This window comes from Chrysochloris asiatica, unplaced genomic scaffold, assembly GCF_000296735.1.
Source record: "Chrysochloris asiatica unplaced genomic scaffold, ChrAsi1.0 scaffold00181, whole genome shotgun sequence".
NCBI lineage: Eukaryota > Metazoa > Chordata > Mammalia > Afrosoricida > Chrysochloridae > Chrysochloris > Chrysochloris asiatica.
The window spans coordinates 2,695,578-2,718,179 of NW_006408699.1; positions in this window are offsets into that span (position 1 = coordinate 2,695,578).

The following is a 22,602-nucleotide window of genomic DNA, read 5'->3' on the forward strand; positions in this document are numbered from 1 at the left end:
AATAATTTGTTTTTAAAATGGCTTTTTATGTACAGAAACCATTTTAATAATCACATTGTTATTATTACAATGATATTACAGTAATATTATTATTCATATCTGACTCAATTGGGACCTCTAGTCCAGGAATCAAAAAAGTTCAGTTAAGCAAAGAATCATAAAAATAGATAGATACCTTCTTAGCTTAAATATTTATTTTAAACATTGCCTAGGATAAAGGAAACAGCTTTTGTTATGATTAAATTTCCTATTCAGCCTAAGAGAGGTATTGATCATGTGAGTATCCATGTGTGAAATTTCTCAAAATAAATGAATAAATTGGCGTTGTATTTCTACCTCAGTTGTGTGTGATATTTCATTGACTTGGGGCAATGGTGGTTCCACACTGTCACTGTAAAAGGTGCAGAGATGTGGGTAATCTCACTGGGAAGGTAGTCAAGACCTGAGGAACTCATGAGATAGATGATGGCAGAACAAGTACATGGTGCTTACTTAGATGACAGAACTATCATGAATTGGCATTACAGTATTTTCTTCAGATTTTATGAGTGCTCCTGGTGTGGCGCTGTGGGCTAATGTACTGGACTGCAAAGTCAATTTGAACCACAAGGTTGGCCATTCAAGCTCACCAGCTGCTTCTCAGAAACCCTATACAGGGCTGCTATGGGTCGGATCCAACTCAACAACACATAACAACAACAGTTAGACTGTGCAGTGACTCCATACAATAAGCACTGGACTGCAAACCACAAGGTCTGCAGTTTGAGCCAGCCAACCACTCTGAGGGAGAAAAATGAAGCTTTCTGTTCCCGTGAAGATGTTAAAGCTGCAGAAATCCTGCTATGAGTCAGAACAGATTCAATGGCACTTAACGAGCAGTTAGACCATAGTCTTCAGTATAGGCTGCACTTCAAGTTAAGAAAACAAAAATCCTCACAACTGGATCAGTAAATAACATCATGAGAAATGGAAAAAAGATTGAAGTTGTTGGAGACTTCATTTTGCTTGAATCCACCATCAACACTCAGGCAAGCAACAGTCAAGAAATTAAACAATAGCAATGGGCTCAAGCATAGCGACAATTGTAAGGACAGTCCAGGACCGGGTAGTATTTCTTCTGTTGTGCTTAGGGTTGCTATGAGTCACAGCCAACTGGATGGAACCTAAAACATCAACAGTTAGACTGCATCAAGGCATGACAAGTCAGTGAGTTTCTTTGACTTGAATCCAAGAATTAAGTCACAGGACCCATGGTGAGTTTGAAAGTCCAACCCATCTCCACTCAGAGAAAATGAGTGAAAACAACTAGACTTATGCTGCCTCTTATTCTACGTATTTCATGGTACAATAATGATCACCTTTACAGAAGACAAATGTGAGGCTTAAACACATTTTTATTTCACCAATAATGCATGGCTAACCTGTGGTAAGTAGAGTTCCTGGATGGTGCAAATGGTTGTTAACACTTGGCTGTTAACCAAAAGTTTAGAGGTTTGAGGGTACCCAGAGGGGCCTCAGAAGAAAAACCTTGTGGTGTACTTCTAAAAAATCAATGATTGGAAAACCTATGGAGCACAGTTCTACTCTGACACACATGGGATTACCATGAGTCAGATCAATTAAAAAGCAGTTGAGTAGCTATGAAAATCTGTGACAAAGTTGGGAAGGAGAACCTAATCTCATGGTTCCCAATTCGGAGTTCTCTCTGTGAGTCTATGTTGCCTGTGGTATCACCGACTCAGGAGTACTTAAAGAAAGGCAGCAATTATGAGGTAATGAAAGGTGAAGGGCTCCTGGTCAGCTAGGGCTGATGAAAGAGGCCATGCTATTGGCTCTAAAATCAGAGGACAACTATACTGCTCAGTTAATTCCGACACCTGGAAAGGTAAGATAAAGTGAAAATTATGCTTTAGCAACCAAACATGTCTATGGAGCAAGGGGAGCTTGGAAAGTGGAAGGAAGAAGATGGGAGAGAGAGAATCAGGAACTCTAACTCAATTGCAGGCAGTCCCCAGGTATGAATGTCTGGTTTATGTGCAATCTGTAGTTACAAGCCAACCACCATGAAGCCTATCGGCAAGATAGGATAAGCACTCAACCTCAAAGTTGGTTTGAACTGCAAGATCGGTAGTTTAAACTCACCAGCCGCTCCTCGGATACCCTATACAGGAACTACTTTATGACTCATATCAAAACACTGTTGTCGTTGTTGTTACTAAGTGCTGTCAAGTCGGTTCCGACTCATAGCAACCTTGTATAGGGCTTCTGAGGAGCAGCTCTGAATCGGAAGTGACTCAGCAGCAATTAACAACAACAAAAACTACTGATAGTGAGTCTTTCCAATACCAAAAAGTCAGCGATTTAAGACACTGTGGAGCCTAGCTCTACGCTGACACATGTAGGGTTGTCAGGCATCGGAATCAACTTCCTGGCACCCTCTAGGTTTCGACTGCAACAAGGCAAGTAGAATGCCAGGGGGACTTAAAACTCCCACTTTTTCTTTATCCTACCTTCTAGTCTCCTTTTGAAAATTCCTGTTGGGTGATTGTTGTTGTTATTAGTGGTGGTGGTGGTGTGCCATGGAGTCGGTTCCGACTCATAGCGACCCTGTATAAGGGTTTCCGAGGCTGTAAATCTTTACGGGAGCAGAAAGCCTTATCTTTCTCCCGCGGAACAGCTGGTAGTTTCGAACTGCTGACCTTGTGGTTAGCATCCCTACTCGTAACCACTACGCTACCAGAGCTCCTTGTTGTTTTTAGGTGCCATCAAATCAGCTCGGAAACATTGCCCAATCCTGCACCATCCTCACAATTTTTAGTCGCTGATTTTTTGGAAGTAGATCACCAAGCCTTACTTCCACATCACCTCTGAATGAGTGCTTAACTATTTGTGCTAGACAGGGACTCCTGCTGAGCCCAGCAGTGACCCAGTTCCTCCACTGAGGCCACAGCACAGCTTTCTCCAGATACAGGATGAGCTCCCTCTCTTGTGCCTCAGTTCTGTGATGATAAAGGCTTCTTGTGCGCAGAGTTCTAATGCTTCACTACTCGTCATTGCTCCCTTCGCCTTCCACACCTTTACAGTCCCTTCGATTAAACTCTCTTCAATGACCACTGCTCATGAGCCACGTTTTCTGACAGCCCATACTGAGCTAGTTTGCAAACATGGACCATACTTTACGTATTAGAAAGACTCACTGTTAGTAGTCTTTGTTGTTGTTGCTGTTGTTATGAGCTGTCGAGTCAGTTCTGACTCATAGCGACTCTATATAGAATTCCCAAGGAGCGGCTGGTGGGTTTGAATCACTAAACTTCTGGTTGGCTGTTCAGTGTTTATCCTGCAGGGCCATGCCAGGACTTGGTAGTTTTTAGTCTCCAACTTTCAGCTTCTTTTTTGTGTGGAGCTCTTCCAAGACAACAACATAAAAGTTCAATTAAATACATGTTGAGCCCTACTAGCCTCTAAAAACAAGCAGAATAAATCATGCCCAAGTAAGCCATTCTTGGGTAAAATAAAAGTGGACACTGTCAAGGGAAAGCAAAAGAAAAAAAGGTTATTACAAGTGCAAACTGTTAAATTATACTTTCATGACTGAACACAACTGTAATCTATATTATTATTTTAAATTACACTATAAAAAGCAGTCATTTATTGCCTTTCCAAAACATAGTGATAATATATTACCAAATTATCAAGGGGTCCTTTATTAAAACTCTGGTATTTGATTTATAATGCACAATATAGCTTATCCTTGAACAGGATCTTCTAGAAGGTAGACTTAGTCTTAAAGCCAGTGAAATAATATCTCCCTCTAATCAGCCGCCAGAAAGCTTCCGCTTCATTGCTTTGTTGATACTGGTGTCAGCAGGACATTAAAAAGCTTGAAGCTTTTTATGTTTGATCAAATAGCAGCATTATGCTGAAGTAGAAGTATTAATCCATACAATGAAGCTTCTGAAACCTCTTCACTTCTCCTTCATTTTTCCTCCTCCCACCAAAAAGGTCACATCAAATGGGACTTGGGGATGGAAGAGAGGGAAACATTGGTGAGCATATGTTGTACACAAAACCATTCTAGAACCCAAGGGAAAGTTGAGCACTAAGATACACTTTTCTAAAACCGCCAATCACATCTATGGAGGCAGCAAGTAACTGCCGGTTACTATTTGTATCTTCTAATGAGAAACAGAGCACCAGAAAGGGTCAGAAATGTGTCCCAAACTTTCAGGTGGTATTTAGGGAAACTGGGATCGTTGTGAATTAGGTCGTAACACTAACGTCTCTTCCTGAATACAATCTCAAAAAAGATATGCAGATGATACAACCTTGCTTGCTGAAAGTGAAGAGGACTTAAAACATTTACTGATGAAGATCAAAGAGCACAGCCTTCAATATGGATTGTAGTTCAATGTAAAGAAAACAAAAATCCTCACCACTGGACCAATAAACAACATTCTTATCAATGGAGAAAAGATTGAAGTTGTCAAGGACTTCATTCTTCTTATATCAATTATCAACACTCACAGAAGCATCAATCAAGAAATCAAACGACGTATTGCATTAGGCAAATCTGCTGCACAAGACCTTTTTAAAATGTTGAAGAACAAAAATGTCAGCTTGATGACTAAGGTGCGCCTGACCCAAGCCATGGTATTTTCAATAACATCATATGCATGTGAAAGCTGGACAGTGAATTAGGAAGACTGTAGAAGAATTGATGCATTTGAGTTATGGTGTTGGAGGAGAATATTGAAAATGCCATGGGCTGCCAAAAGAACCGATAGATCTGTTTTGGAAGAAGTGCAGCCAGAGTGCTCCTTGGAGGCCAGGATGGCCAAACTTCGTCTCTCATACTTGGGACATATTGTCAAGAGGGAGCAGTCACTGGAGAAGGATATCATGTTTGGTAAGGTGGAAGGTCAGAGAAAAAGAGGAAGACCCCCAGCAAGATGGATTGGCCAAGTGGCAGCATCGATGTACTCAAGCATGGCAACAGTAGTGAGGTTGTCCAGGATCGGACAGTGTTTCGTTCTGCTGTGCATAAGGTCGCTATGAGTTGGTACCAACTTGATGGCACCTAACAACAACAACAACCTACTGATAACAGAGACATGTTTAAACATAGTTTGTTTGGAATAAACCTGTACATGTATGAACTGGAAACCAAGCAGCAATGCTTTTTGACCTAAATTGCATTACATAGATGTTCACTTCTATAAACTTTGGAGATAGTCGCAGTGGATATTTGACATGCACTTCGGCCATCTATCATCTTTGAACACTTTTTCTGCCATAGAGCTCACTTTCCAGCCTCCCTTGAAGCTCAATAGTAGGAATAATGTGTTAAGCTTAACCAATAATTACTATGCAAATGAGGCTTCAATTCAGAAGCAAATAACATTGGAAGAGGCTGGAAATTGGCCCCTAAATGTATCAGATCCAATCCCTGGAACCTATGAATTATTGTTTTCTTATACAATAAAGGTTTAAAGATGTGAGTAAGTTAAGGATCTTGAGAAGGGGACATTACCCTGTATTATACAGGTGGACCCTAAATGCCAACATATGTATCTTTATAAGAGGGAAGCAGAGGGAGATTGGTACACACAGGGGGCAAAGGTGAAGAAAACCCAAGCTATGAGATTTGAAGACTGGAGTAATGTGGTCACCAGAAGCTGGAAGAGGAAAGGAACCAATTCTTTCCTAGAATACCCAGCGTGTGGCCCTATCGACACCTTGATTTCAGCAAGACTCAATCCCTGCCTTTGAGGAGGCAAAATGAGTGCTTGAAACGTTGCAGAATGTTGTAACTGAATGAAATGTAGCTCCTGCCATTGCATGTTAGTGAGAAAGCACGATGTTTCTCTTGAGAGCATTGCTGTCAAAGTGTGTGGACTCAGCACATCACCATAGAACTAGAAATGTAGACTCTCGATCCTTAACCAAGTCCTACTGAATCAAGTTTACATGTTAACAAGATGCCTAGGAGATTGATTTACACATTAAAAGTTGAGAAACACTGTTCCAGGGGACAAAGGAGGAGGACTACATGGAGGAGAAGGTTTTGACTTGGCACTTGAGTATATACTTCAGGTGAACTACAGAGGACACTTCATGTAAAGAAAACACCTGAGCAGTATAGCATGAAGGTGAGAAAGTATGGAGCATGATCAGGGACCATAAGGTTAAAAAGAAAAGAAAAGCCCACATAAAGGCTATCTGGATAAATAAGGATGAAATAGGTTAGGATTGAAGACCCTGGGTGGTGCAGTTAGCATGCGTGACTGCTGAGAGGTTAGACGTTTGAGTCCACCTAGAGGTGCCTCAGAAGAAAAGTCTGGTGATTTGCTTCCAAAAGAACCTATGGAATCTGGTTCTATTGACACACATGAGGTCGTCCATGAGTTGGAATGGACTCCAGGACATCTGCTAACTGGTGGATTGGGATCAGACTGTGTAGGCTAGGAGACCTAGGCTTTTCGTTTTTACCTAGAAGCATTGAAGATTTATGAAGGGAAGGAAGGAAGGTGATTTATCCACAACTGTGTTTTCTGAAATTTACTGACCACATGTGTCCTGTTGATTTAGGATAGGAGCTCCGTTAGGAGCGTCTGAAAATTGTTCAAGCAAAAATAAAGTAGTAGCAGTTTGAGGGAAAGGAAGGATACAGGACAGGGGAAAAAAAAAATCAACAGAGCTTGGTCCCGTTTGGTTGGAGATGTAAGGGACAGTCTGGTTATCTGCAAGAAAGAGAAATCAAGAGAAGTGAGTTTGTCGGGAAGATGGAAGGTGGTGAGTCTGAGCCCTGTTGATGCTGATGTGCCTGAAGAACATTTAGAAAAGTGAGATTATATCAGAACTGAGGAGACAGGTGGAACGGGGAACTGACACCCAGTGTTATAGATTGAATTTTGTGTGTCTGCATTTATATATTATATATATGATGAAGTCTTAGTCTGTGTACCAGTGAATGTAGTACAAACACTCCCATATTTGGGGAGATAAGAATTTTCTTTGCAGATGTTATCAGTTTTACTAAATGAAGTCTCATCAGAGTAGAGGGGAAGGATCCCCTAATCCCTTCTGAGTGATGTTTTATCAGAACAGACTCAAACTCAGAGGAAGACAGCATGTGAGGGTTCATCTACAGACCAGAGGCTGAAACAGATTGGGTTAGAGCTTAAATTCTGAGCACCAGGTTTGGGGAAGGGATAAGTACTGAACCACAAGGTTGGTAGCTCAAACTCACAAGCTGCTCCTTGGGAAATCCTATACAAGGTCACTTGTGAGTCGAACCCAACTCAACGGCACTTAACAACAGCAACATGGTTTGCAGTGGGAGCCCTAAATCTATTTTGAGTCTTAATATAAATTCAGCCTCCATTAATTTCTTTCTGACCACTAACTGGCCATGTAAAAAGCTTTGCTCTCAGACATAATGTGTTAGAAAGTGGATTACTACAAGTCTCCTAGCCAGACCAGGGAGGGGCAGTGTTCCCCTCAGGAATTTGCCTGGGCATGCCCTTAATGGAAATTGAGGTTCCAGGGTCACAAGGTCAGGAGTCCTGCTCTGATCAACATAGTTGGAGGGTCCCAGAACCAACCCTGCAAACTTTGAACTCTATACTAGGCTACTTATCCCAATCATGGTCCCTTATCCTCTTCCTTAGTCCTGCCTGCAAAGGTATTAAGTTGATCTGCTGCCGATCATGATTTTGTGCTGAATTTCCTTTGTCTTCTGGGCTCTGTAATTAGTCACATGGATGTGAATCTTTTAAACACCATTGTGGCTTCATGCTAATGGTCTCCCTCACCCTGATGATTTGTCTTTATCTTCTCTGTCCTGTTTAAGACTTAATAAAGGGGTCACCATAAAATATATTTGAATTTGGGGTCTTTTTCTCCTCCAACAAGACAAGGAAGGATCTTCTCATTGAGCCAACAGAGAGAGAACACAGCTCTACTGGTGCCCTGAATTCAGACTCCTGCTCTTTAGAACTATGACGACAAATTTCTGTTCTTCAAAACCACCCGCTTTGTGATATTTGATTATGGCACCCCAGGAAACCCAAGAAATAAATAAGATACCAAAGAAATAAATAAACTTCCTAGAGGGAAGTGTGAATGCAGAAAAAAAATAGCCAAGGAAACAACCATGAGGAATATCTTCATTTAGGGGGTGAAAGGAAGAAGATAAAAGAATGCACTAGCCAAAGATCTTGAATGCATCAGAATGTAGCTGTGACTCACCTAAACAGAAATGGAATGTATTAGTAAATTTGGCTTGCTCACAGAAAGCAAGAGTTGGAGAACCAGACTCAGAAAACAAGAGGAAACTAAATGAGGCAGGCAGCTGTAACTCAGGCAAGTTCACACAAGCTACAGGAGTGGTTTGGGTGGAAACACAACCATGCTGCTGCCTACACAGGATGCTTTTGCTTAGTTGACACTGTTCCATCGCTTTGGGAAGAGACTTTTTGTGCTACTTCCATCTCCAGAAATAATTGTGTCAGGCAGGAGCCTTTCACGGGTGGAGCTAAGTTTGCTTTAGGAGCTAGAGATGGGAGTCATAACTCCTACCGTGTGTTAAAAAGAACCAAAGTGTAAGGAAATAGAAACTTAAGGTTTATTCAGAGCAGTTATTCTATATGCATGCAGGGAACCCATTCTGATTCCAAAAAAAAAAGGTAATGGCTCAAAGTAGTCAAAGTAGTCTAGTTATAATGACGGTTATGAAACAGACAAGGAAGGAGAAGAATAAAAATATTAGTCACTAACTAATCTTAAGATGGTTGATTGACCCTGACCTACTCCTTTTACTGAGATCAACTGATACAGTCCCAAAGTGGTCTCTGGCCCTCTACCTACCTGCAGTCGTGATACCTTTTAAAAATTAAATTAAGTAAGCCTGGTATCCAACAGGACAGAAAAGATGAGTAACTTTAGGTGAAAAAAAGCCACTGGCAGGATTAATTTTGGGTCAGAAATTTTGGGACAATATTTGGCTTTGTGGGTAAGAAAAACCTAAACATCAAAAGTAAGCTGTTTGTTATGAGATTTTTCTCTTTGGCATATGTCTCCCACCCTTGGCTCCAATGTTTCCTTATACCAATCAGGCAACCAAAATTTGAAAATGTTCACCAACGTGATGAGGAAGGAAAGGCAGCAGAGAATTCAGATACCACTGACTTGTAGGACAGGAACGAGATGGAAGCAGTGGTCAACGGGTTGCCATCAAACACCACAGGATACCAGAAAAGATGAAGGCGATCAGTTCTTGGATGGGGTCCGAAAACTGAAGTTACAGGATCATTTAAAAAGAAAAAAAAATCTGTCAAGTGGGCATAAAGGTGAAAGGCCAACTTTAAGAAAGAGAAGAGAGAAGTAGAGTGAGGTGAACATGAAGTTTGTGAAGAGCTTATTGTTTTCACAAGTGTGGAGGGAGAAGGACAGATAAGAGCAGGAAGGTAATTTTAGGACCTGGGGCAATGGAGTATACTTTTAGGACAATGGGCAGAAATTTGTAAACAGAGTGATTTTTGAAAATGCCAAAGGGATTTTAAAAAAAGAGTGAAATAGATGTTAGAGGATGGGGAAGGGGTTAGGATCAGGGAAGGAAGATGGCTGGAGGAAAGAACGAAAATTGGGAAGAGCATACTAGTACGCTCCCTTTCATTCCATTTAATTAATATCAATGAAGCATCTACCAAAGCAATTACTATACTGTGTACTGTGGGGTATACAAGTATGGGTACCACAGACCAGGACCTCAATGAGATGATGAGCTATCAATCATTTGATTCTTGTTGTTCATTGCTGTCAAGTCAGCTCTAACTCAACTCATACAACAGAATAAAATACTGTCACGATTGTTGTTCTGTGTCATCTACTGTGTCAATCCATCTTGTTAAGGGTCTTCCTCTTTTTTGCTTAAAGAGGACCCATTAGATTAGATGACCTCTAGTATTCATCCAAGGAACCCTAGTGATGCAGTGGTTAATCACTCAATTGCTAATTGAAAAGTCAGTGGCTTGAACCCACCAGTTGCTCAACTGAGAAAGATGGGGCAATCTGTTTCTGTAAATATTAGAGCCTTGGAAACCCTATGGGGGCAGTTCTGTCCTGTCCTATATGGTCCCTATAAGTTGGAATCAACTTGGCAGCACACAACAACAATACTCTTCCAACCTTATGTATTGTTTGCTGTTGTTGTTGTTAAGTGCTGTTGAGTCGGTTTCAACTCATAGCGACCCAGTATAGGGTTTCCAAAGAGTAGTTTTTGGGTTTGAACTGCTGACCTTGTGGTTCGCAGTCCAGTACTGATCCTATAGCACCATACCAGGAATATGCTATACCTTTAATATTTTGACTGCAAATTTTAGTAAAACAATTAGAATTTAATATTGTCCAAATAAGATACAGGCACCCCTGGGTAACAGAAATAGTTAGCATTCTACTAACTGAAAGATTGGCAATTTAAACCCACCCAGAAGTACCTCAGAATAAAGGCTTGACCACAACATCTGAAAGGTCACAACATTAAAAAGCCTATGAAGCACAGTTCTACTCAGAAACGCCTGGGGTCACCATGAGTCAGAATCCCAAGGGAATGAGTCTCTGGGGTCAGGACACCAAGGTCAATCGGTATAACATAGTCCACAGAGACAATATTCTACATTCTACTTTGGTGAGTAGCAACTGGGGTCTTAAAGCTTGTAAGTGGCCATCCAATGTCGCTCTCTGTCCAGAGAACAGAGTGATGAAAATCAAAGACACATGGAAATATCATGTGAACATCAGTCTCCACAACCCTGAGACCAGAACAACTAGATGGTGCCTGGCTATCATCACCAACTTTTCTGACAGGTATTACATTAGAAGGTCTTGGATAGAATAGGAGAGAATGAGAAACAAAACTCATAATCATAAAATAGACTAGGCTTATTGGTCATATAGAGACTGATGGAACCAGGAGACTATGACCCTTAGTCAATCTTCAGGTCACCCCAGTGATTGAATAGACAGGCCTTTAAGGTAAAACAACAACACTAATGAGTAGGTACGCTTCTCTTATTAGGATATTAAAAGCAAAAAGCAAATAAACCCATTGCCATTAAGTCAATTTCAACTCATTGCAATCCAATAGGACACAGTAGCACTGCTCCATAGAGCTTCTATGCTATAATCTTTTGAGGGGAGCTTGGTGGCTCTGTAGGATAAGTGCTGGACCAGCAGTTTGAGCCCACCAGTCACTCCATGGGTGGTAGAAAAATGAGACTTTCTGGCCCCACAAAGGTTTTTTGTGGGTGTTTTTTTTTTTTTTTTTTTTTTAAAGTTTTTATTGTGAATTGAGTGATAATTTACATGGGGGAACATCAGTTTTACACTCATCCTATCATATTCATTTCGTTGTAATGATTACAATTCCCTGTATGCTTCATCATTCAACAGAATTTGCTTCTATGCCCTCAAGTTTTTTTTTTGTTTTTGGATGTGCACCAAACACTCAGGAATATACAATCATTTAAACCGCCTAAGGGCACACCTCCCCACAAAGATTTAAAGCCTTGAAAATCCTACACAGAGTCCCAATGAGTCAGAACTGACTCAATGGCACTTAACAGCAATCTTTTTGGAAGCAGACACATCTTTTCCCTACAGAGCAATTGGTGTGTTCAGACCACCAACCTTTAGGTTAGTAGCCAAGCACCTTAACTACTGTGCCACTACCCCACCCCACTGCCATCAAGTCCATTCTGACTCATAGAAACACTATAGGAGAGAGCAGAACTGCTCCTGAGAATTTCCAAGACTATAAATCTTTATGAGAGGAAACAGCCTCACCTTCCACCTGGAGCAGCTGATGGATTTGAACCAATGTTAGGAGCCCAATGTTGAACCCACTGCATCACCAGGGCTCCTTATAAGGACATCAGTCATATGGAGTTAGGATCCATTCAAGTTCATTATGACTTCATCTTAATTTGATTAAATCTACAAAGAACTTGTATTTCCATGCAAGTTCATATTCACAGGAATGAGAGAACTTCAATATATCTTTTTGAAGAACACAATTCAACCTATCACAATGGACAAGATTCAGGCTAGTTCTCCGGTTCCCCCGCCCCCTCACATTCCCTTTCCCAGCGATTCTGCAAGTTGTCTGAAATCTGTTCAATAGCTTTCTTTGCCTCTTTCATTAGCTATCATTTCTTTCTTTCTGCTTACAACTAAAAATCCCTATAGAGATGTGATCGTGGAACTCTCATAATTAAGTTTCATTGAAGGAGGGAAGTAATCATAGCCAAGGTTATGTCAGGACAACAAAAATTTCTCTAAGTATTTCAAGTAGAAAGGGATATATTAGAAGAAATTGGAGACGTACACATTTTCTGAAAGGTCCAGGGGTGCAAAGGTCAGGGATGCCTCTTCTGGGATTCAAGAAATGTAGGACTGTATGGACTACAGAATCCACTCGTGGTGGTCTCAGCTCTCTGCAGCAACAAAGTAGGTGGCTCTCAGGGAACTATCTGGAAATGTGGGACAAATAGTGACTCCCCTTCTACCATGCAAATCTCACACAAGTGCTTAATGTTGTAAAATTCTGAACCAGAACTCTTCCACAAGGGAGACTGGAAAACGTTATTTCCAGACTTTCAGTTGAGCCATAAACAGGAGGATTTAAGGACTGAAGAAAACTGTAGCCCCTCTGAAACCTACAATGCCAGGCTTTAGCTCTCTTCTTTCCTTCAGCCTCTCATTCTAATAACCTCACCGAGACTTCCAGGACATTGTTACCTGTATTTTCTTCCAGTCTATCAGCTCCATTCTGTTTTGTTGCAAACTTCAACTCCCTTGCCTCCTTGTCTTCCCATCATTCCTCCTCTGTAAAATCCCAACATTGTACCAACCCAACTGTTCAGTTATCAGGCTCATCACTGGGGGTGGGAAATCATACATTCTGTTGATTGGTGTCACTAGTAGTTTATAACCTCCAAGGGATCCCACGCAAACTACAGCTCACATCCTGCACAGTGAATATTTAAAGCTTAATAACACTCTGATCAAACCTGAAGTACTTCCTTTCCTCCCCACTTCACACATACTACACAATGACTTTGTCTCCTTTTTCACAGAGAAAACAAATGCCTTTAACTGGACATTTCCCACGGTCTCCCTTCTGCCTCCCCATGTAAAACCCACATACTTATCTGTCTGTTTCCAGTCTTGCCACTTTCCTCCTCATTTTCCAGGCAGCCTGCCCCAGCAGCATAGTGAGCTTCCCACCTGTGCACTAGATCCTTAGGGATTTTGTTATCAGTTATCAACTCTTTTGCCTAACAGTCTCCAAAGCTCTCCTTTCCTTGTCTCATTCCTTTCATCACATAAAAATGTTCAACTTTCACCTACCGTTTTTTAAAAAAAGCAACAACAACTTTATATTGTGGATTTAGTGGAGGTTTACAGAGCAGATCATCAGTTTTACATTCAACAAACCATACATTTCGTTTCATTTCAATGATTTCAATCCCCTCTGTGTAACATCGGTTGTGCAACTTACACCCTGTGGTTCTAATTTCCATTCTACCTTCCTTCCCATCCCTTCTGATATTTGTCCTTAGACAAATGTTTCCCTTTTTTCCTTCTTGTAATACTTTTTTTTGGTAAGCTTTTATTGTGAACTGAGTGATAGTTTATATGGGAGAACATCAACTTCACACCATTGCTTCATTGCAATCTCCTCTGTACATCATCATTCAACAGTATTTGTTTCCATTCTCTGTTTTTTTTGTTGTTGTTATTGTTTGTTTTGTTTTGTTTGGGGGGGATGTACACAGAAACACTCAGGAATATATACTAATTTAAACAACCAAAGGGCGCTTTCTGCAAGACTGCCTCTGGGCCGCCAGCACCCAGTCCCTCTCTTCCTTTGAGTTCAGAGTCCTCAGCAGGTCTCTCTCCATGTCTTCATCCCTGCCTCCGTCTCTGGTGTCATTGCTTCTCTGGATAGACTCCTGCACTCTACTTGTGCTCTTCTCTCTTGATGGTCCTAGGATCCTGTTTCTGGAATGTAAGATTAACTACTCCCCCATTTTTGTTACAAAACTTCTACTTTTACAGTTGTGACCGGCTCAATTAGTCATGATAAAAATTACTCACTAAATGCTTCCCATTTGATCTTGAATGGGCAATCATTCCATGGTGACCATACCTTACTAGTGTGATTGTTCTTATATACCTACCTACTGTTATTGTTAAGTTCAGTCAAGTCCATTCCAACCCATAGAGACCCTGTATAGGGTTTCTGAGGAGCAACTGGTGGGTTTGAACCACTGACCTTAAGGTTCAAACTGATCTTGTGGTCCAGCGCATTATCCTGCAGCACCACACCAGGACCTATCTACTACTTGACAAAAAAAAAAAAAGTCAATAACACTCCATTTCTGTTCACTAATGTCAAGGGTATCAATCTTATTGTGTTCCTTTTCATTTTTGACAACTTCCATTTTCCCTAGACTCATATTCATATATTTCATGTTCTGATCATTAATGAATGATTGCAGCTATTTCTCCTAATTGAGTTGTGCCCCATCAGTAAGCAAAGGTCCTGCAAGCTGATGTCATTTTGTCATGTGGTGCTGTAGAATAAGCATGGGACTGCTAACCACAAATTTGGTGGTTCAAACCCATCAGTTATTCCTTTGAAACCCCATATAGGGTCACTGTGAGTTGGAACTGACTAGTGGCACTTAATAACAACAACTACTACTACCTTGAAGAGACAGCTCTTCCTCAGTCGTATTTTGAGTGGCTTCCAATTTGAAAGTCTCATCTTTCTGCGCTATAGCTGACAATGTTCTGATGAATGCTGTTATTCATAAGCTTTTCAGTGACTAAACATTCAGAAGTAGTTTGCTTCTCCTTCTTCCTAATCTCTTGTAGTCTGGAAGCTCCACTGAAACCTTTCCACCACGGGTGACCCTGCCAATGTTTAAAATATCAGTGGCATAACGTCCAGCATCACAGCAACACTCAAGCCACCTCAGTCCAAAAAAACCCTCCTTTATATGCTTTTGTTGATAAGCAAACTACCTGATTCTTGGAAGAGTAGACACTATCTTTGCCAACTAAACTCATAATGGGAGGCATTGTTGTATATTTAGTAAGAACAGCTTTTGACACGATCAGTTGGAGTTCACCACTGTGTTAGAACCCCTTATTTAGCTGCATAACCTAGTCCAAGTCACTTGGACTTCTTCTCAGGGTTGTATGGGAAGTACTTAGCATGGTGTCTGGCATGTTGAAAGTGTTCATTAAATGTAGCCATGTTATTATTTATTCTTTGAACCTCTAGAATTGGACAGTCCCTGTTTCCACTCCTGATACTGCCCCCATCATGGTCTGCAGTGACCTCCTGCTTGTTAAAGCTGATGGACATGTATCCAATTTTAAGATAATTATTTCTTTAATCTTTTCATGGAGTTTCATACTGTTGACTTCTCCTTTCAGTTTAAACCAATCTCCAAAGTGAGGCACACAAGATAATTTGCTTAATTATGAGAAGAAAGCATTTCAACATATATTGACTATAAAATACATTGTTATTCTATATCTCACTAAGAAGGAAAACCTGCAAAATAAATTATGACACAGCTTTCCTGTTTCTTATTCACATTTAGTCAACACATAAGAACTTTCGATTTAATTACATTTACAAGTTTATTTAAATTAACAAATGATGATCATATTTTTACTTATAACTAAGTTTATGCATGTTCCCTGATGTTGTTGTTAAGTGTGGTCGAGTTGGTTCTCAATGAGGAAAATATACATCTAAAGGTAGGTAAAATATAATAGACAAAGGGTCTTCAAAAAATTCACTGAAAAATGGAGTTAAAAGACAATAGAATTTTTCCGTGAACTTTTTATGCCTCCTTATATTTTGTTTTTAGGAGTCCTGGTGTGGTGCTGTGGGTTAATGCACCAGACTGCAAAGCCGTTTGAACTGCAAGGTCAGCAGTTCAAGCTCACCAGCTGCTCCTCGGAAACCCTACACTGGGTCGCTATGGGTCGGAACCGACTCGATGGCACTTAACAACAGCAACAACAATATTTTGTTTTTATCTAAATTTTTGAGAAGTTAAGTTTTGCTATTGTTACTATTTGTATTGAAAATACAATATTTTTATATTTCATTAGTAAATATACATATATTGGAATTTTTCAAAAACCTCTTTTTGATTGGGTGCGTAATCAATATGCACCAAAAAGGTTTGGAGACCACAGATTTAAACTATCTCCCTATGAGTTACAGTCTTTCATGGTTCTCTTTCTCTACTCTGATCTGTTCTTCTTGGCTAGCTTTATGTCTCCTCTTCCTGTCTTTTTTTCTTGCATGTTAATATTCCCCAGGACTCTTCATTGTTTAGAAAATCCTATAACTTCATCTTTGCCTGTATCCTAATGACTTAAAATAATCTGTCTCCAACAGATCATTCTTAACTCACCAGCCTGTTTCTTCGTGGGAAAAAGCTGAAAGGTTCTGTTCCCATAAAGATTTACAGTCTCAGAAACCCCAAGAGTCACTATGAGTCTGATTAGACTCAATGGCAGTAAGTTTAGTCTGGTTTTGTTTTTTGTTTGTTTTATAGCACAGATATCCCAAGTTCATCAAATCCAGAAAGAAATTTATCTTCCCTTCCTCCTGTATTCTTATTACAGCAAAGGGTACCATTACTTGTCAGTTGGCCACTTCAGAATCTTGGAATTTATCTCTAGTTTCCATTTTCCATTTCTAGATAATATACTTTTCAAATGGCTCTAGAATATGTCACCTGCTCTCCTTCCCCACTGTTACTGTTCCAATTTAGGTCCTGGCTAAAGCAGAAAATAGGTTAAAGGTCAATCACTCCATCTATACAATGTAAATTTCAAATGAAAAAATAATTTGCATCATTAGTTTATCATGCTAGAGTTACTGAGATCATCAAAATAGGCCAAAGCAAAGACATCTGCTGTTAGCGGTAAGTGCCAGGATCCAATACAATATTGTTTTAAGCTGATAATTACCTGGGATGCTGAATTAATTTTTTTATCCCATAATTTGGTGTCTAGTGATTTAAGTATCCGGCTGTTAGAGAAAATCCCATTACTATTTGGCAAACCATTTCAGACTGAATTGATTAGCCATGAAATGAATGCAAGTGATTTGCACAGTTTAAATATGCATTTAATAGTTTAAATATGAGATGACATTGACAGCTTCCCATACAGTGCTGCTATGCTAACTGAGCTATTCACTCTGATATCTCAGTACATACTATCGCTACCAAATGGACCTTACATAGTACCATTACCAAAACTTTTTTTCCTTTAATAACTCCAGAAATATCTGTTTCTATCTTGATTCTATTCCTAAATTATTCATATGATTCATGTCATGGGCAATTGACTACTGCAAATATAAGGGTTAAAAAATAACCAAAACTCACTGAAATTTGAACGTAAGGTTCATTTTGAACAGTTTTGTCTATGAATAGAAAGAAGTCAGTTTGATTCCAGAAAAAACAAATGGCTTTAAGAAGGTAGGTACAGTGGGACTTGCAAAGAGAAGAAGAGGGAGAAATACAAATCAACTGTTGTCTAATCTTAACATGATTGATTGAACCCTACTTCCATCTTTATTGAGATCAACAGATAACAGTTTGCTTCTGGCCTGACTGCTAATAATTTGGGCTTCCAGCCACCTGCTGCCAAGTGACTTTGAGATTTAAATCAGAAGATAACAGTTTGTTGACTGTCCTTTTCTATCAGTTTAAGATAAATTTTGTGTGGAGCTGCAGGTTAATGAGCTAGACTGAAAAGTCAGTTTGAACCACAGATCTGCGATTCAAACTCACCAGCCACTCCTCAAAAACCCTATACAGGGTCACTATGAGTCAGAATTGGTTCAATGGCACTTAACTACAACGTAGAGCAGTTTCTGGAAGGCTTTTGCTGGTTAATATTTGGTTTCTTGTATAAGAAAAACTTTAAATTAAAATAAGATGTGCTTATTAATTTTCCTCTTCAATACACGTTAAGCTGACTTTAACCTCCTTTTCTAATAATTATAATTTAGATGGAAACAAGTTTGGTTGGAAAGTGAAACAACACTCAAGATCACAGTATATAAATGCAAAGAGTCTCAATTGTATATACATTGATAGTGCCAAAGAGCAAAATGAAGTCTCTGTTAAAATTAAAGGAAAAAGTTTTATTGAAGGAATAAAAAAAAACAACATTAAAATTGGGGAAAGCATAGAATCCATGAAATTAACTAAGTGCTCTGGTGAAAGGAATTTTTCACAGGGTTTAAGTACAGAACATTTAGGAATTTACAAAGGACAACTTGGATTTACAAAATCATGCTTCAGTAGTCATAGCATAATTTTGAGACCCCTTAAACATTCTTTTGTTAACAATAAAGTTTGAATTAGTTTAGCATCTAATAATCTATGGCTATCTTGGGGCCAGCCTCACTAAGATTTTTTTCTAAGAACATTTGCAAGAGTAAGAGAGGCTTTCTGAAGTATTCTAGCTAGGTGACCGCTAGAAGTCAGCTCAGAATGACCAGTATACAATAAAATGGAGTTTGGTCTTCTGCATCCCAGACAGATTCTCTCCTTGTGCCAAGCACCTAGCTTTCGGGGACTCCTTTGCAATCCCTTGTTTTGATCAAGAACAAGAAGTTCTACATATTCACTGTTCTATTTAATTATAGACTAGAATGTTCTATATGATAAGGTACATGATGCTGAGGTTGCTAAGTGCCATCAAGTTGGTTCCAACTAATAGCAACCAAGTATAGGATTTCCAAAGCTGTAACTTTTTATAGGAGCAGAAAGCCTTATCCTTCTCCTTAGGAGCAGTTGGTGGATTCAAACTGTTGACTTTGCAGACAGCAGCCCAACACGTAACTCACTATGTCACCAGGACACCTTATATATAAGTTTAAGAGTCTCTTCTGACATCCATTTTGGTCTTCTTTCTTTTTAATGACCTTTTGCTTTCTTTCTCTATGATATTCTTGATGTCATCTCACATCTGTTCTGGCTTTCAGTCATTAGTATCTAATGCATCAAATCTGTTCTTGAGATCTCTAAACGCAGGTGGGATATGTTCAACGTTTTATTTTGGCTCCCGTGGACTTGTTTTAATTTTCTTCAGTTTCAGCCTGAACTTGCATATGAACAATTGATGGTCTGTTTTATAGTCTGCCCCTGGCCTTGTTTTGGCTGACGATACAGAACTTTCCCACTATCTTTTTCCACAGATGTAGTCAATTTGATTTCTGTGTTTTCCATCTGGTGAAGTCCATCTATATAATCATATTTTATGTTGTTAAAAAAAGGTATTTTCAATGAAGATGTCCTTGGCCTTGCAAAATTCTATCATGGGATCCCCAGCACTATTACCAAGGCCATAATTCTATTTACTAATCCTTCTTCTTTGTTTCCAACTTTTGCATTCCAATCACCAGTAATTATCAATACACTTTTTAAAAAGTTTTTATTGTGAATTGAGTGAAAGTTTACAGGGCACATCATCAGTTTTACATTCAACAAATCATATACTTTGTTTCATTACAATAGTTATAATCCCCTCCATGTACCATCAGTTAATAGTATTTCTCTCTATTTGTTTTAAAAAAAACACTCAGGCATATACAATAATTTATATCACCAAAGGGCACATTCTGCAAGTCTGCCTCCTGGCCTCCAGCTCTCATACCTCTCTTCCCATGAATCTAGAGTTCTCAGCTGCTCCCTCTGACCATATCTCCATCTCTGCCTCCATCTCTTGTGTCCCTGCTTCTCTGGATGATGTCCCGCATTCCTCTTCTCCCTTGGTAGTCCTAGAGTCCTCTGTTTCTGGACTGTAAGATTAACTACGCCCCCATTTTTGTTACAAAACTTCTACCTTTACAATTGTGACAGTCGCAATTAGTCATAAATCATAAGAATCTTGTCTCCGATTTTAACCAGACCCATCTAGACAAGATGAAAACGATTCAGTGGGAACTCTATCTTCCCCCCCACAGTCTTAAACTAAACTCCTTCTTGATTGCATGTTTGATCAATTTCAGATTGAAGATGTTAGTAGAATTCTTCAATTTCATCATCACTGACTTCGGTGGCTGGTGTGAATATTTGAATAATAGTAGTACTAGCTGGTCTTCCTTGTAGGCGTATAGATATTATCCTATCACAGACAGTATCATACTTCAAGATAGATCTTGAAATGTTCTTTGTGATAATAAATGTGACTCCTTTCCTCTACAATTTGTCATTCCTGGCATAGTAAACCATGTGATAGTCAGATTCAAAGCGGCCAATATCAAAACATTTTAGCTCACTATTGCCTTGTTGTAAGTGCCGTCAAATTGGTTAGAACCCACAGTGACCCTGTTTAGGGTTTCCGAGGAGCAGCTGGTGAATTTGAACGGCTGATCTTGTGGTTTAAACCAACCTGTGGTCAAATGCTTATCCTACTAATGTTTGTTGTTAGTACCGTCAAGTTGGTACTGACACACAGCAAACTTGTATAGGATTTCCAAGGAGAGGCTGCTGAGAACCACCCGCCTTGCAGTTCAAAGTGACTAGTGCAGTCCAGTGCATTAAACCCACAGCGCCACACCAGGATATTTATTCATTCCATCTCATTTTTGACAAATTCCAATTTTCCTGGATTCATACTTCATACATTACATGTTTCAATTATTAGTGGATGTTTACAGCTGTTTCTCCTCATTTTGAATTGTGCTTCATCAGCAAATGAAGGTCCCGAAATCTTTATTCCATTCATGTCATCATGGTCAACTCTACTTTGAGGAGCCAGCTCTTCCCCAGTCCTATTTTGAGTGCTTTCCAAGCTGAAGGGCTCATTTTCCATCACCATACCTGACAATTGTTGTTGTTGTTAAGTACCATGGAGTCAGTTCCTACTCACAGAGACTCTACAAAGGGTTTCCGAGGCTGTAAACCTTTATGGGAGCAGACTGCCTCATCTTTTACCTGCAGAACCACTGGTAGTTTTGAACTGCCGACGTTGAGGTTAGCAGCCTGATTCATAACCACTATGCTACCAGAGCTCCTTCATACCTGCCAATAGTCTGGTGCTATTCATCTTGTTTAAATATTCAGTATGTTGGTGCTATCTGATAGTGTTACACTGCTAATCATAAAGTTTGCAGTGGCTAAACACTCAGTAGTCGTCTGCCTCTCCTTCTTCTGAGTCTGCCATAGTCTGGAAGCTCAGCTCAAATCTGTCCACCATAGGTGACCCTGTCAACATTCATATCAGTAGCATAGCTTGCAGCATCACAGCAACATGCAAGTTAACACAGTGTAACAAACTGGCAGACAAGTTGTGGTACCAAGGTAAGAAGACTCAAAGGAAATACCCAACCCACAGAGCCTGCAGGCAAGAATTAAGCTACCAGGAACTTTGATAATCAGGTCTGTCTGCTATTGGACTTCTAAGATCATCCATCGTTTTTTGTGTGATGGGTTTTAGATCCGACAAGAGTCTCTAAATTATTCCTCCATTGAGTGTTTTCATTTAAGACTAAATATCTAAAGAGAATCCTAGGTTCCTTAAAGAACACTGACCTATCAATTTCCAACCTAGAAACATAAGCCTCTTCTAATCTCAAGCACTTATATTTTGGGGGATCCTTCGCTGGGAGGCTCCGAACAACAACACAACATCTCAAACCTTTGTGACACAGAAAAAGCAGTGCTCAGAGAACAATTTATAACAATAAAAGTACACATCCAAAAACAAGAAAGAACTGAAATCAACACCTTAACTCAACATCTCCTGCAATTAAAAAAAGAGCAGCACTTCCAAGCCATCAACAGTGAACCAATAAGTGTAAGGTAGGTTCTGCCTGCCCCACACTGACGAGTGACTTGAGGCAGGCTGTATTCCAGACCTCTAGAACCCACAGAGCCTTGCAGGCAAGAATTAAGCTTTCAGGAACTTTGATAATCAGCCACCCTGCCCCCAGCTGTCTTCTGGTTCTAACAGACATTGACATTAGCAACCTGAAGGGCCACCAATCCAGGGCAACACCTAGGCCTGTAGGAACTTCATCTTGGGCTAGGTTCTCAGCTGTCACATCCATCTCTACCCACCTTTGGAGCACCTTGACAGGTCCAACAATTTCACAGGGTTTTTTTATTTACCTTTCTCTTGTTGTTTCATTGTTATTATTTGTTTATTCTTTCTTCCTTCTCTTTTTTTTTTTTTGATTTTTATCTTTCCTATCTCTGCTTTTATTTTTTCTTCTTTTCTTCTGTTTCTCATTTCCATGCTCTTCTTCTAATTCCTTTATTACTTTTTTTTACTACTCTCTACCTTCTTTCTCTTTTCATATTCATTGTTTTTTTTCCTTTCTCCTCTTTTTTTTCTTTTTAATTATTATGTTCTTTTTTTCTTGTTGCTTCGCATTTTTGTTTCTTTTTTTTTTCTCCTTTATTGTATTCTGTTTTCACTATTTGTATCTTTGTTTGTTGTTTTGTTTGCTTGTGTGTTTTTTCCTCTAGGCCCATCGAA